At 31.4% G+C, this 14,921-nt stretch overlaps 1 protein-coding gene across 7 annotated transcripts in view; it reads left to right on the top strand.

The window, feature by feature from the left end:
• The window catches only part of ADGRL3 (adhesion G protein-coupled receptor L3), a 966,635-nt gene that overhangs the window by 92,426 nt on the left and 859,288 nt on the right, over positions 1–14,921 (top strand). For 2 of the 7 annotated variants that reach the window (XM_074229348.1, XM_074229349.1), the window contains one exon: positions 6,844–6,930. The exons of the other annotated variants lie outside the window; for them this stretch is intronic. The gene's annotated coding sequence lies outside the window, so the exon portion shown is untranslated. The remainder of the gene's footprint in view (positions 1–6,843; positions 6,931–14,921) is intronic. 7 annotated transcript variants of the gene reach the window in all.

Below are 14,921 nucleotides of genomic sequence, written 5' to 3'. Positions count from 1 at the left end.
GTACCAGACAACCAATCATACAATTTCTTGCTCAAATCTATATATTCTTCCCTAACACAAATTTTTCATTACAAAAGTTTGTAATGCATTAATCAAATGATAAAGATTTTCATAAAGTTTTCTTCTGAGAGTTAATGCTCTGGTAACATTTTCCCAACCATTCTTGAATGTTTTTTCTTCTGTCTTTTCTTTATTCACAACTTCTTTACATACACATGCTCAAATAATGCAAGCATAACAGTTAATATTATTTCCCTCTTTTTTCTCAATAATGATCATAAATTCTTCTATATGGGGGTGTGATACTATTTAAATCAGAAAAACTATACCTAACTTCTCGGCAGCTCTTCTTTGATATTTCCAATAGTAACTTTGTTATATCCCAAATAATTTTCAGCTTCCTCTATCAAAACAACTTCAGTCATGCTTGTCTTTCCATAGTATAGTTTTGAATGTAAGTCCTTTTGCAGTCCCCAAATTGTTCATAATTAATATAAGCATCACAATTTCTTCCAATAGTACATTCTGTGCTTTCTTTTTACGTGGTCTGACCTTCTTTCCCATCTTATGCTTTCTTTTTTGATTTCTTGAGTGTAAGTTAATCATTTTCTGTATTACTTGATCATGTGGTCTGCGCAGTCTGATGTTTCTTTCTGACATTCAGACAGTTTCTCCATCTGTGGACAAAATAAAAGCATAACCTTGACCCCAGGTTAGTAACTGATCAAGTCCTTTCCAATGTCCATTTTTGTATCCTTCCACATTACTCTATGAGTACTCCTTACAGGCACTGATTATGTCATCTATGGTAATTTTGTAACCAAGGTGCTTTTCAGTCATGGCTTTATTCTTATCATCCAAAGCCAAATAATTAATGAATACAAAGCTTTATTTAGGCATGTCCAGTATCTACTCTCACACACAGGAAATATAATTGGTCTACATGAAAACCTCAATCAAAAAAAGAACCTGGAAAATACTAAGTTTCAGTGAGTTATCATGACAAACCACCCTAATATCCTAAAACAAAAAGACAATATAACCCTTGAAAGAAACTACAGATCACCTCGAGAAAGAGACCCCAGAATAAAAACCTTCAAGAAATATCATAGACATATTTCAGAATTCTCAGCTAAAAGAGAAAATTCTGCAAGCAGTCAAAAAGAAACAATTTAAATATCAAGAAACCACAACCAGAATGACACTGAACTTATAAGTTTCAACATTAAAAGATTTGAGAGCCTGGAATATCAGTAATTCAGAGATCAAAGAACCTTGGATTACAACCAAGAATAAACTACCCTGAAAAATTCAGTACATTCTTTCAGGAGAAAAGATAGATTTTCAATGAAATAGAAGACTTCTAAATTTTCTGATAAAAAGACCAGAACTAAAATTCAGTCTTCAAATGCAAAGCTCAAGAGTTGTGTAAAAAGGTAAACAGAGAGAAGAAAAATGCAGTCAAGAACATTAAACTATGTTCATCCCTATAAGGGAAGATAATACTTATAACTCTTGAGAATTTTATTTCTTTTAGGATAGTTAAAAGAAGCATATTTAGAGAGAAGTTATGGATATAGGATGACCATGAAAGTGTAGAACTTTTAGCCAATACTTTATCTAATGAGGGTTGAATATATTTGGAGGAATTGTACTTATTACACTTAGGGGCATAAATGGATCTTGAAGTGATGTTGTTTATGAGGGTTGTATTTCTAATGAGACAGAGGGAAGAAATATAATTAGAGGATCTGTACATAATTAAATCATAAGTGATCTTGCCTTACTCCAAATGTTAATGAGAGTTGTAGTTCTGTAGTACTGGGACAGAAGGACTGGACATAAATAGATCATGAAGTGATTTTGCTTAACTTGATACTTTGGCTACAATTAGAGGGGAAGGTACTTAGAAAGGGAGGATATAAACAGTTCATGAAGGGATTTTGCTTTGCATAATTTAGCTCATGAGGATTATATGTCTATAAAGGGTATTAGAAAAGAGGGTGTGGTATAAATTAAACTTAAATTGATGTTCTTTTTGATTCTTGAGAAATGTATTTCTAATGGGACAGAAGAGGAGAAAGTAATTGGTTAATGATTATGAGATAATATTTATCAATAAATCAAATTGAGAATTATGTTTCTATCAGGATAGGAGGTACAAAGAACCTATTGTAGTAGAGAGAAAGAAGGAAGGGTATGAACACTGATAAAATCCTATTCCCAATATATTTGGCCCAAAGAGGGAATAATATTCATTCCCAAATGAAACTGAAAAATCTATCATACCCTTCAGGGAAGTGGGGGGGGGGGGAGTAGGGGAGAAAGAGAAAGAAGGGATTGATAAAAAGGAAGGTAAAAGTGAAGTTAAAGTTAAAATTTTAAAATATATACTAAAAATAAGGACCATACTGTGAAATATGTCCTATTTACAGATAAAACTTCTGTCACTGCACTATCAAGAAAATTAAAATGATTAAATATATAATTTATTCTAGAATATGGAATTACTTGATTTTACCTTACCATTTGTTCTTACTCTATTGCTACTAGTTGTCTTTATCAATGAATTTAGAAAATAAAATTTTATTTCTTAAGAACTTTTTTCTATTTCTTTAGAAGTAAAGTTTTAAATAATTCATGGAATATTTTAGAACATTTGGAAAGATGATAAATATAATTAAGAACAGGATAAATTCACAGAGACACTCAAAAGTAGTATCCATACAATCAAAACAAATTAGTGGATTATACAATTACCCTTTGAATTGGTGAAGTATGCAAATAGTCTTATTTAATAACTTATGTTGAAGTAATCCCCCAGAAATCTCCAAATTGAATATATGGACAATTTCTGTTTTGTTTAGGAATTTCTTCACATTATTCATGGGGACATTATGCAGATCATGATTTTGGTAGCATTAAAAAAATGTTTCCTACTAGACTTTTAATGGTGACAGATACTTCTAATCCTTAAAATCTACAACCTATTGTTTACTCTTAATAAAAAATAATAATTACCTAGTGTACATTCTATTTTTCTTTGATTTTTAGAATATCTCATTGTTTGTATTTACCAGAACCTCTCAATGATTTTTTTTTTAATGTAGTTATGTTATGTCCTTTTTTTTTCCTTTTGGGAAATGAAAGACTTACCTCTCTGTAGTCACAGCAATCTGTAGTATTGGAAATGTGCCTGAGAACATGTTTTCTTCAGAGGAGTGATGGTATTTGGAGTTTTTAGATGGAATCATATGCTTCATTGTTTTGTTCAATGATGCATTTTGCCATCTAAACATAGGAATAATCCAAGTGTGAAATGTTAATACTTAGCTACACTTTTAATTTTGAGTGATTCCCTCAAAACTTGTTACCACAGATCTAGTAAGTTGCCTATCTTTTTACTTCTTTGCTACATTGGAAGTTTCAGGATTTTAATAAGTTATCTCCAAATGATGTCACTTTATATCTTGTGGTGTTTCTTCCAAGATTGTAAATAGTATTAACGATGTTTCAACATATTGGCATTTCCATTTTGATGCAGTGTACCTGTCTAGTAGGGTGAACTATATGAAACATAAAAATCATCTCCTGAGTAGAAAAATTCTACACCTCAACAAATATGAAGTTATACATATGGACTCCTCAATTTCTTAAAGGATAGAGGGTGAGTGGGTGTGGATACTGCCATGCTTGAACAAATCCTCTTGTATTTTCATTCTTTTGTTAGCCTATCAATGAATAAGATATATTATCTAAACTGTCAATCAGCAGACCATAAAATATATAACCTTAAATGATAGAATATTAAAGTTATGAGGACTTCTGCCTAAATTCCAGCTCAGATGTTTGCTAACAACCATAGATAAATCATTTAACTGCTCCAAACCTGTTTTCTCATCTGTAAAATGGAGAGGATAACAAACCTATTGTGGGGGAGAAATGAGGCAATCTATGTGAAATCCTAGTTGTAATTATTATCCCATGTTTACTGTTTCTTATTCTTCATTTTTTAAGAACTGCTTGGCATAAATCTTTGTAAGTAATTTTATATGTTTCAAAAGTTGAGAAAAATCAAATCAACTATGAGAATAGTATTTTACAAGCATTGATAAATAGTACTTAGTTATTAAATAACAAGCTAAAAATGAAACTAGCAAAAAAAGCATTTAAACATATTGGATAGTTTAGGTAAAGTACAACAAGTTTGCTTAATTTTCTCCAAAATTTAACAATTTATATAGCTATTTAGCATCTTTATCAGGACAATTTGACAATCATTTCTATCAGTGCTTATAGAATGTTTGTTAGGTAGGGTAATACTCTGAAGCCATTTCACTGGTGAAAAGGATTGTATTACTTCCAGATCAACTGGCTTGCCCTTTTTTGTAAGGCAGAGATACCTGAAATTCATGAGTTAGGGTTTCTAAAACTATAAATGGATCTTGACAGTTATCAATTCTGTGAAATATGCCTGTCCTAATACTCTATCTGAAGTAAAGGAGAAAATGATGGTTGAATTAGAATAGTGTGTAAGTGTGTGGGGTGGAGACAGGGAGAAAGAATCATTTATCCTAAGATCAAAGAAAAATGCAGACGATAGGACACAGCTATGGCATTCTGGGATTTCTCAATGGACCTACTCTCATATTAACATATGAGCTCCTTCCCTAGTCCCACCAGATGCTTTACTTAAAGTTTTTTCCTGTTGTTTTTCCTCTATTATTTTCTATTGATAGGGCATTTTTTTTACGATTGGAACTGTCCTTGACAGATTTTTTTCATTAATATATTTTAATGTGAGAAGATGATAATAATTCACAAATGGAAACTGCATAATGAAATGGGATGAAAATATACATTAAGTTGTATAAAGAAGGGAGAAAAATAATGTTTAGAAGGAGACACAGACAAGCAAACTAATTTTGGAAACAAAATGTTACAGTTATTATGTACTTGAAAAACAAGCTTTATAAAGTAGAAATATTGGTTTCAAATATTAAAAAAGAGAAATAAACCATTAAGGCAAAAAATATCTATAGTAAGGGATTAATTGATAATGTAAAAGAGCATTCATTGTATAATTAAGACCTGTATACTTTTAAAGAACTTTAGCTCATTAATTCTCTGAAGTTTCTTGACTTTACCATATAGAAATTGAATGGTCCCTTTAGTATTAGTGTAACACAAGGAATCTTCTATGTGTTTATTTGATGTTTTTGTGTGAAACCTCACAGAAGAAAGACTCAGGATTTTGATTTTCTTGGGAAAAAAAATATTCTGAATCAATTATTCAGTCAAAAAAAGAATTTAGTGATCTCTTATTATTTGCCAACAATTGTTCTAAATCCAGAGGATTCAAAGTCAAAAATGAAACAATTCTTTCTAATACTGATATTGATTTTAATATGCAAATATATTTGTAAACTCAAAATTATATTAAGGTCTCTGAATTTACATTGATATTGCCCATCTTTACAACAGACTATATGCTATTGTGGAAATAGCTATTGATTTGTTTCTAAATCCCAACTGTTGTGTAATTTGGACAATTCATTTGCTCCCCAGTTTCTTCATATATAAAATGAAGAGGTTGATCTAGATCATGGATTTCTTAACTTTAAAAAATATATCATGGATCCCTTTGGTATTTTGGTGAAGTCTGTGGATCCCTTCTCAGAATGGTGTTTTTAAATCCACAAAGTAAACAAAAGGAATTCAATTATGTTAAAATGCTATTATTATTATTATTATTATTATTATTATTATTATTATTATTATTGCTTTTAGTTCATGGATCTCATCTTAAAAAACACTTATGCTAGGTCTGGATGGTCTTTTATAGTTCCTTCTATTATTATTACATTTATGAACTACTGAGGGCAAAAATGCTCTCTAATTGCTCCTTCTTTGTCTCTTTTACAAGATCATCATCCACATTTCATTCCTAAATGTTGAAATAACCAGGTCTTACCATATCACACTACTATTAAGTAAGTTCCACTGGTTCCCTATGGCCCCAGAATAAAATAGAAACTCTTCTGTTGGATATTTTGAATACTTTACATCCCTATCCCGACTTACCACTCCAGCCTTAATTGCCATTAGTATTTTTTGCATACATTCCAAATTTGTCTCACATGTTTTCTTCTTATTCTTCATATGTTATGCTTCCAGTACCTTTGCACTGACAATGCCCACATAAAATTTTTAAAATTCCTAGTTCCCTTTAAGATTGAACTCATAGATCAATAGATTTGGAGTCTCAAAAGGATGCCAGAGGATATCTAACCCAATTCTTCCTTTTTAAGGATAAAGAAACTGAGGTCCTCCACATTATTTGTTAAGACTCTCTTGATCCCCCAGTTCATCTTGTTTCTATTTTATAGAAACTTACATAAATAAATATCATAATCAACTTGATTCTTTCATTTCTCTCTTTGTATGCCACTTCCTCATATACCACCTCTTCACACAGTGCCCTGGCAGTAGTAGATCTTTAAATATTTGAGTACTGATTTATTGCTTGAATTAGAATCAATACTGGCATATTGGCATTGGAGCCAGAAGACCCAAGGTCTTTACCAGTTCTTAGCTTCACTAACCCTGTGACCTTGGGTAAATCATTTAATTTCTCTCAGTCTCAGGTTCCTCATTTGTAAAGTAAATTTCAGTAAGAGTTCTATCATTTACCCTTAAAGTATATAAAGGGTGAGAAAAAGCTTCACAGGTTCCAAGGTGATATGTGAATATATGCTTTTAATAAACTGTGAACTTCTGAACAAAAAACACTCAGGTTGTGTTGCTAAAATGCACTCATTTTAGTTTCATTTTTCTTTAAAGATCACTTGATTCAAATCCAGGAGCATCAGATGTGCAACACTCTCTTGGATGATCAGTTTCTTTGCTGAATGGACAAAAGCATCCTAGGTCTGCTTAATAATATTTCTAATTCTTTGAACCTAATTTCATAATGAAGTTTAATAGCTATTGTTTATATGAGTACTTGGGAATTTTAATAAATCCTAAACATTATAATGTCATTATTTCATTGGAATTGGGACATATTGAGTTTTAATTTTGGTACTTGAAAAAGTTTGTTTTATTAAATTAGTATTTATTGCTGACTGAGATGATAAAATATCACTAATCTTTTCCTTACCAGGTTAATTTTATGATGAAATGTAACAGACTAAAAGAATTTTCTTCCTATTTTAGCTGATAAATTGTTCAATAATCATATCAATGACTACCTTCTAACAAAAAAAACCTGACATGTGACCAGTATCATTAGAAATTTTATAGTTATCAATATACTATAGTTATCGAAACAAAAACAACAAATTAATGCTGAAAGAACTGAAAATGTAGGTATCATGGAATAATGAATATGAATATATTCAATATGAATATAATGACCAATTTCAGATTTCTCCAGAAATTAAATGCATTTCTTTCCGAATTTATAGTCTGCCCTTATAATAATAGGATTTCATAAACTTTGATATGTTTATATTTATAAACTATTGAAAGCACACTACCTGGAAAGAATCTTTTGGGGGAATAGAATTTCTTCTTTTCTTTCCTTTTCCTCCTTTCTTCCTTTTTCTATTTTTTTTTTGTTTTTATAGACATGGTTATATTTAGTTGGCCACCTAAATAACAATGGAGGAAGTAAATATTGCTACAAAGATGAAATCACACACATAGATTCTTAAGTAGCTCATAGACTGTCATAAAGAATTAGCATTTATTATATGTAGGGAAAAATGACCCAACTACTAAATCATTAAAGTCAGCATGAACAGCAAAAAAAGACCACATGGAACCTTGCAGAACAGCCCTGAAAGCCCTTCATAATTAAAGCTCTATTAGGTCTCTGTGTAACCACCTCATTTTTCATCATCATTGAGCTGTAAAACATCATTCCAGGAAGGGGAGGGAGGGGGAGACTACACTCGCTATTTTAACTTTTCTTATTTGTTCCCATAGTTACAAAGTAGTACCAAATTAGATTATAAAAATTAATACAGTTTAGTCATAGTTAAAATACAAAATATGCTCTCTTGGTATTTTTGAAGGTATATAAAAGCTAACAACTTTTTGTGTGATAACAAGAATGCCAGTTAGTGGCTGCCCCCTATTGTGATATTTATGCTTTTAAAGAATATCATTATTGTTCCTCATTTGTGGAGAAATATATTTATCTATTTAATGGAGTGCATACTTGATTGCCTGTGTAGAGTAGATAATACACTTAATGTGCCTGACAAACACAATAATACCATCGAAGTTCCAGAGACAAAAGAACCATAGATATAAATCACAATGTGGAAAGATGAAGTGTGAATAATAGGGAATTTATTGTATGATAACTTCAGAGAATAACTGAAGCAAAAGGAACTTCAGAGACCATCTAGTCCATTCGGTACCTGAAATTATATCTCAGACACAGAGTTATCCAAATTCCAGTCGTGGGGCATCCAATAGACTCCTTAAGCAACCTATTTACCATTTATTTCTTAGGTTTTAGTTCTTAGGTAGGATTTATTTTTTAAATTATTTTTTCATTATTATGATCTTGAAAAATATCACCAAATAGCATTCATATACAAAACCATGGAAAGCATGTTGAGCATAAAGTCAACGTTGAAAAGGATATAATAAATTTAATACTTTAAAAGTATATAATAAATAAAATAAAACTTTCATGTTTATCTCTTTGTGAATTTCCTTCTGCTCTCTTTTTAATTTTATTATTGAAGGCAATGCAGTTAAGTAACTTATCCAAGGTCACACAGCTAAGGCATTTATTAAATGAGGTTGGATTTGAACTCAAGTCCTCCTGACTCCAGGGCTAGTGCTCTATCTACTGTGCCACCTAGCTGCCCCTCCTTCTGCTCTCAATTTATTTTTCTATATGTTTGGTTGAAGTTCTTTTCTTTTTCTGGGCCTCATTATTACTAATGTCCTGCCTTTCCATCTATTTTGCACATTTTCATAACTGTTTTACTCTCCTCCAGAAATAAAAGTCATTTCCCATAATAAATAATTAAAAGTGAACAAAATATATCACACCTGCTGAAAATGTATGGGGTTTTTTGTACTTCTAGTATATTATTTCTCTACCAAGAGGTAGATATAAATCAGGATGCCTCATTGGTCTTCTGGTTGTTTCATTGATCTGAGTTATCAAGTCTTTTAAAATGGTTTTTCCTTTTTTTTAAAGTTATAATATTTATCCTGTGTATTCAAAGAAGACCACACCTACCAAGTTAATGGGAGCATGACTTGCACATTATGTTTATTATAGTGAGGGGTAAAGATGTCATTCTCACTTGCCTTTTCCAGAACCATTTCACCCCATGGCCTGATGTGATAGGAAACAGGGTTTTTGGTGATGTTGATGGAAGTCCTTGCCCCTTCCCATTTCAGCAAGATACCACCGCCCTCTAGCAATGCTGGGCAAAGTTCCAATATGTCATATCTTATTATAGAAATTATCCTATTATTTTTCCACAATTCACCTTATGTGAGTTCGTACAAATCTCAGATTTTTCTGAATTTCATAATTTTTATGATATAATAAATTAATTAAGTAATATATTCATAGACTATTGACAGAGACCAATCATAAATAAATTCTATATTTCCAATTAGTTATGTATGTCTATTGATGGAGTGTTTTGTGATTGTGATATAATTCCTGTATGTATCTTTGTAGGTAGATTTCCAAATATTATAGATATTTTGTTTATTTTTGAAAGGCATTTCACATTTATCAGTTCCTACTGGAATGATCTGTGCTGCATATTAACTTAGTTTAAAAATATGTTTTATATATATATAGTTATATATTGTCATATATTGTTATATATCTCTCAATTACATTTTATTCTTATTCTGGTAACACTTGAGGTTGTTTCAAGCTATCTCTGTTATATAGAAAGTTTTAGTTTATATCAAGTTATTTTGCTGAATTTACTAATTATTTCAATTAATTTAGTTGAATCTCTAGGGGATATACAAGTTTCCTTAATATTTCTTTTAAATATGATAGATAATGAAACATCTTCAGTATTACATGAAAAACACAATAATTTTAAAATTTTATATTCATTTACATTCACTTCTCATTATGTCAGACAATATTTTCCCTTAAATGGAGTAGATAAAATAGCTCCCATAGTTATTCAAACTTTAAAGATTTTTTTTGGTGTATAGTATATTTGCATTCTATTGAATATAATGTTTATTAATGAAGCAACTCCACCTTCAGATCACAACTTTGTTAATTAGAAATTATCAACTTCAGAGAAGCATTTACTGTATTTTATGAATGTTAACTCAGTCTTTAAGATTAATTATGAGGGGGAAAAGAGATTAATAATTTATTTATATTGATGTAAAAAAAATTAGTTCTGCTTGAGAGGCATAATTATAAATACCAAACAGTACTTTGTTATTTCCAACTTCAGACATTTAACTAATTTCAGGCTATCATTAGAATAGTTTATAAAACATCTATTTCAGAAATGTCAAATGATCAAATTGTGGGCTATGATCCTCCAAGGACCTCTGGAACTAGATTAAAATGTAATTGGGAAATACCTAACAAAATAAATAAAAATTCAGTAGAACACATGAGGTTAATAGGTGATTTCTTAAGACAGTGTATGATCCTTATTTGAGTTTGATACCACCAAATAGTTCATTTTTAAATCATCTATGGCTTAACATCTCACTTTCCCCCATCTCCCACTCCACATCAACAGAGGTTTGCCCAAGAGCATACCTAAACTTCTGATTTGGTTTATGAGCCAATCTAAACTATTAGGGGAGCTCTAGGGTATAATCAGAGATGTATTTTTAATGCTTTGCACATTTGAAGGTATACCAGAAAAACCATAGCTTCCAGGGTTGGTGTTACTAGTTAAGAGGAGGAAAGAGATGGAATTTCATTTGCTTAAGGGTGTTTGCGCAATGTAGGATTTCCCTGACCAGTATTTAGATCTAATTTTGTGTTTTATACACAAACTAAAATGTTGTTAGCTTTCCAAAATCCTGGTCTGATTTTACTTGGTTTGTAGTAATATATGGATGCTGGAAGGAAAAGGGCATTGTTTTCTGTTTCAATATCCCCCAAAGGTAGGTTAAATAGAGATATCATGATTACCTTAACTTAAATATTCTAGACTTTTAGAGAAAAGTAAAAGTGCAAAGCCCCCCAAATCTGCATTTTTTAAAAAAAAATCAAAAGGTTTCATTTTTGGTTGCATTTTCCATGTATTGACTAATTTTTTTTTTAAAAAGTGTGCCTGAAAGGTTACTCATACCAGATTTTTACTATAGTTTCACATTTCACTAGGCTGCCTGTAAAATGATTGATATGATTTACACATCTTATGAAAGGGTTTGAAAAACAGAATTCCATTACAACATGGATAGAGTAGTATTTTAAAGCATCTAATATTTTTAAAAAGTTAAATATATCTAGTAGGGGGTTACTAAAAATTGATTTTATAGGTGCTCATATTGGACATCTATGTAGCATATGTAGACATTATTGTAAAGATATCATTTGAATATTTTCCTTTTGCTAAAAAAGAAAAAAGAAAGGTTTGTTTCATTCCTCTGCTTGCCTCCCTTGTTTTGGAAAAGGGTGGGGCTCCCTCAGGAGACTTCTGTCAGAATGTAATGATGACAAATCAGAACCAGATCATTACAGATTGAGAGGCACAGGAAATGAAACAGAAGGTAGAATGACCCTCTAACTCAGAACTGGTCTCTCAGGTTAACTGAAAGTCCAGAGAGAGAACAAAGGCAAATTCATTGCCTATTCATGGTAAATGCCTTGCAAATGTTTTGAAAAGTAGGAAGAGGAAGCCATCAAGGCTCCTATATGCCTTTTAGCAGATTTGTGAATTCTGCATATAGGAAAAATAAAACCCTTCAATTAAAAAGCATCACCATGCCCTATATTTTTGATATGTAAATTGAAAAGTATTTATGAGGACTTTCCAATAAGGAATGATAACTACTAGATAAGAATTAATTTGTTCAATTTCTTTTTCCACTGTGCTAATATTATTTCCTGCCTCCCCCCAAAAGCATCCTATGTAAATAGGAAAGGTTTTCATTTGAAATTTTAGCATTAATGAACTAAGAGAGTGTAATGTTTCCATAGTCTATCATATTCCAACATCTATATTGCATAGTTGTAGTTAAAAAAAGCAAATAATCAAATAAAGAAATTGTTCCTGAGAAAAAAGATATTAAACTAAATTTTCCAGAATATAACTATGACATAAAAGGGTGAACTGTATGAAGAGTTTCTTAGATTTAAAAATGACAGTTATCTGACTGATATTCATAAGATATTTCTGGATACTGTGATATACTATATTTGAAGTAAAATTTGTATGTATGTATGTATGTATGTATAGTGTTTCACTGTCTCATCCAACTGTACCCCTCCATGAAAAATGTATCCAATAAACAAACACACAAAAATCATATCCTAATAATATCTCTGATGAGGTACAATAGTCTTATAAGACACTTTTAGTCCTTATGGACTATGTTTTAATAATCACATAAATGGGGCATTGATATGAATGTTTCTGTTTCTTATTTTATTGACTTTTGGTTATTTAGACCATAGTTTATTTCGAAATGGGAATATATTGTTTCTTTTTTGATGAAATGAAAAGTTTATAAACTGTGGATAGAAACACTGAAGTTGTGACAGCACAGTCACATGATAAGGACTAAAAAGTAGCCACCAAATTTGCTTTACATTTAAAGTCTGGTATTTTTTTTAGATTATTAATGAAAATTTTATAATTATGTCCATCCCTGGGGACTCTTTTGCACAGTGATGTTAGATATTTTATTGTATATTATATTAATCATCTCTAACTCTTGATGATTCCATTTGATGTTTTCTTGGCAAAGATACTGGAGCAATTTTCCATTTCTTTTTCCAGTTTATTTTACACTTGAGGAAACTGAGGCAAACAGGGTTAAGTAACTTGTCTAGGGCCACACAGCTCGTTATATCTAAGGCTGGATTTGAACTCAGGTCCTTCTGACTCTAGAGCTGACACTCTATCCACTGTACCATCTCCCTGCTTTTAATGTTAAATATATTTTTAGCTATTTTAACCTAAAACTTCTTTTAAAAATTATTTGGAGGGGTGGCTAGGTGGCACAGTGGATAAAGCACCGGCTCTGGAGTCAGGAGTACCTGGGTTCAAATCTGGTCTCAGACACTTAATAATTACCTAGCTGTGTGACCTTGGGCAAGCCACTTAACCCCATTTGCCTTGCAAAAACCTAAAAAAAAATGATTTGGATATCTTCAATTTTTTTTAAATTTTATTTTATTTAGGGCAATGGGGTTAAGTGACTTGCCCCAGGTCACACAACTAGGCAATTATTACATGTCTGAGGTCTGATTTGAACTCAGGTCCTCCTGATTCCAGGGTCGTTGCTCTATCCACTGTACTACCTAATTGCTCTCTCAACTTATTTTTAAAAAGAAATTTTAGGTAAAATTTGCAATAACTATTAATGGACTTACTTCCTGTCTGTCTCTTTTGATCTCTGAATCTCTTTCTTATATACATCCATAGGTACACACACACATGTGTACACATACACACCTTCCCCTATAATATTCAATATTGGTTCTCCAAAACTGATCCTCCAACTTGTGGCACAGAAGAAGATGATTCTTAAAAACTCCCAAAATGTTATTGAGCAATTTCCATAAATTGCTTTTGTAGTCTATTTCCCTAGGTTGGCCATCAGCCACTTTCTTCTCTACTATCCTCTACTGTCTCAATTTTTTTCACAAAGTAGCCCAGTTTACATTTAGATAAAATGTCTTCAAGGTGTTCTTTTTTCTTTCTGGCATTATTTCTTTTCTACCTGGTATTTTTCTTATTTCCACCTTGGTGTTATATATTTTCCATCTTTTATCTTCCTTCTAAGCATTAGGTAATTCATACTAAGGAGTAAATGACTAATGTAAAAAAATGTCTTAGCTGTGTGGCCTTGGGCAAGCTACTTAACCCCATTTGCCTTGCAAAAACCTAAAAAAAAAATGTCTTACTCTTCTTATGAAAGTAATATTCTTATGGGAGAAGACTTAAAGCTCTTAAACTTAAAGAATATTACTAATTGTAATTCATCAGTGAGAAAATTGAAGCAATAATTTTGGATCTTTTTGATGCTCCCCAAAACAAACCTTATAGTACACAAATTACTCTTCCTATAAGTAATGCTGCATATGTTCTTGACCTATGGAATGTTGGGGAAATTTCTCCATCTGGCAGACACTGGAGAACCCAGGTAGAATCTCACCCACCAGCAGACCTGAAGACTACAGGCAGTGAAATACTGGAGTCGACTCTAACCAGCTCTTGAAAGTTGGTTGTTAATTTTTCAGTGTGAGCATTTACATCATGGAAATGGGATAACATTACAAATTAAAGGTTGACATTGTTTATTGAATTTTCTAGATTTAAGAAAGTAATAGAGAAAATATTAATGATGGAGATAAAACTTAAAAGTGTGTTTCTGGTCTTTTCTTTTTCACTTTTGGTCCTTTTTTTTCACTTTGGAGAGCTGATTGTTAAAATATTTACTAGCACACCCTAATTGGAGGACAAATCATATATATATATATATTCAAAGTGAAAGGATAAGAGAATTATTAAGAGGAAAAAAGAAAACTCAATGCCAGAAGGCAGTTTCAGTCTCAAAATCTTCAGCCTTGACTTATATAGTTTTTTTCAGGATTGTTTAAAGTACACAACCAATCAGCCAAAAGGAGTGTATTGATATATAGAACTAGTGTTTGGGAAAGACTAGGGAGTCATTTCTGTATATGTAATTAGGAAATTCTAATTCAT

This window comes from Macrotis lagotis, chromosome 3 (genome assembly GCF_037893015.1).
Source record: "Macrotis lagotis isolate mMagLag1 chromosome 3, bilby.v1.9.chrom.fasta, whole genome shotgun sequence".
In the NCBI taxonomy this organism is placed as follows: Eukaryota; Metazoa; Chordata; class Mammalia; order Peramelemorphia; family Peramelidae; genus Macrotis; species Macrotis lagotis.
The sequence above is the reverse complement of the archived record's forward strand: the minus strand, read 5'-3'. Positions and strand labels throughout refer to the sequence as shown.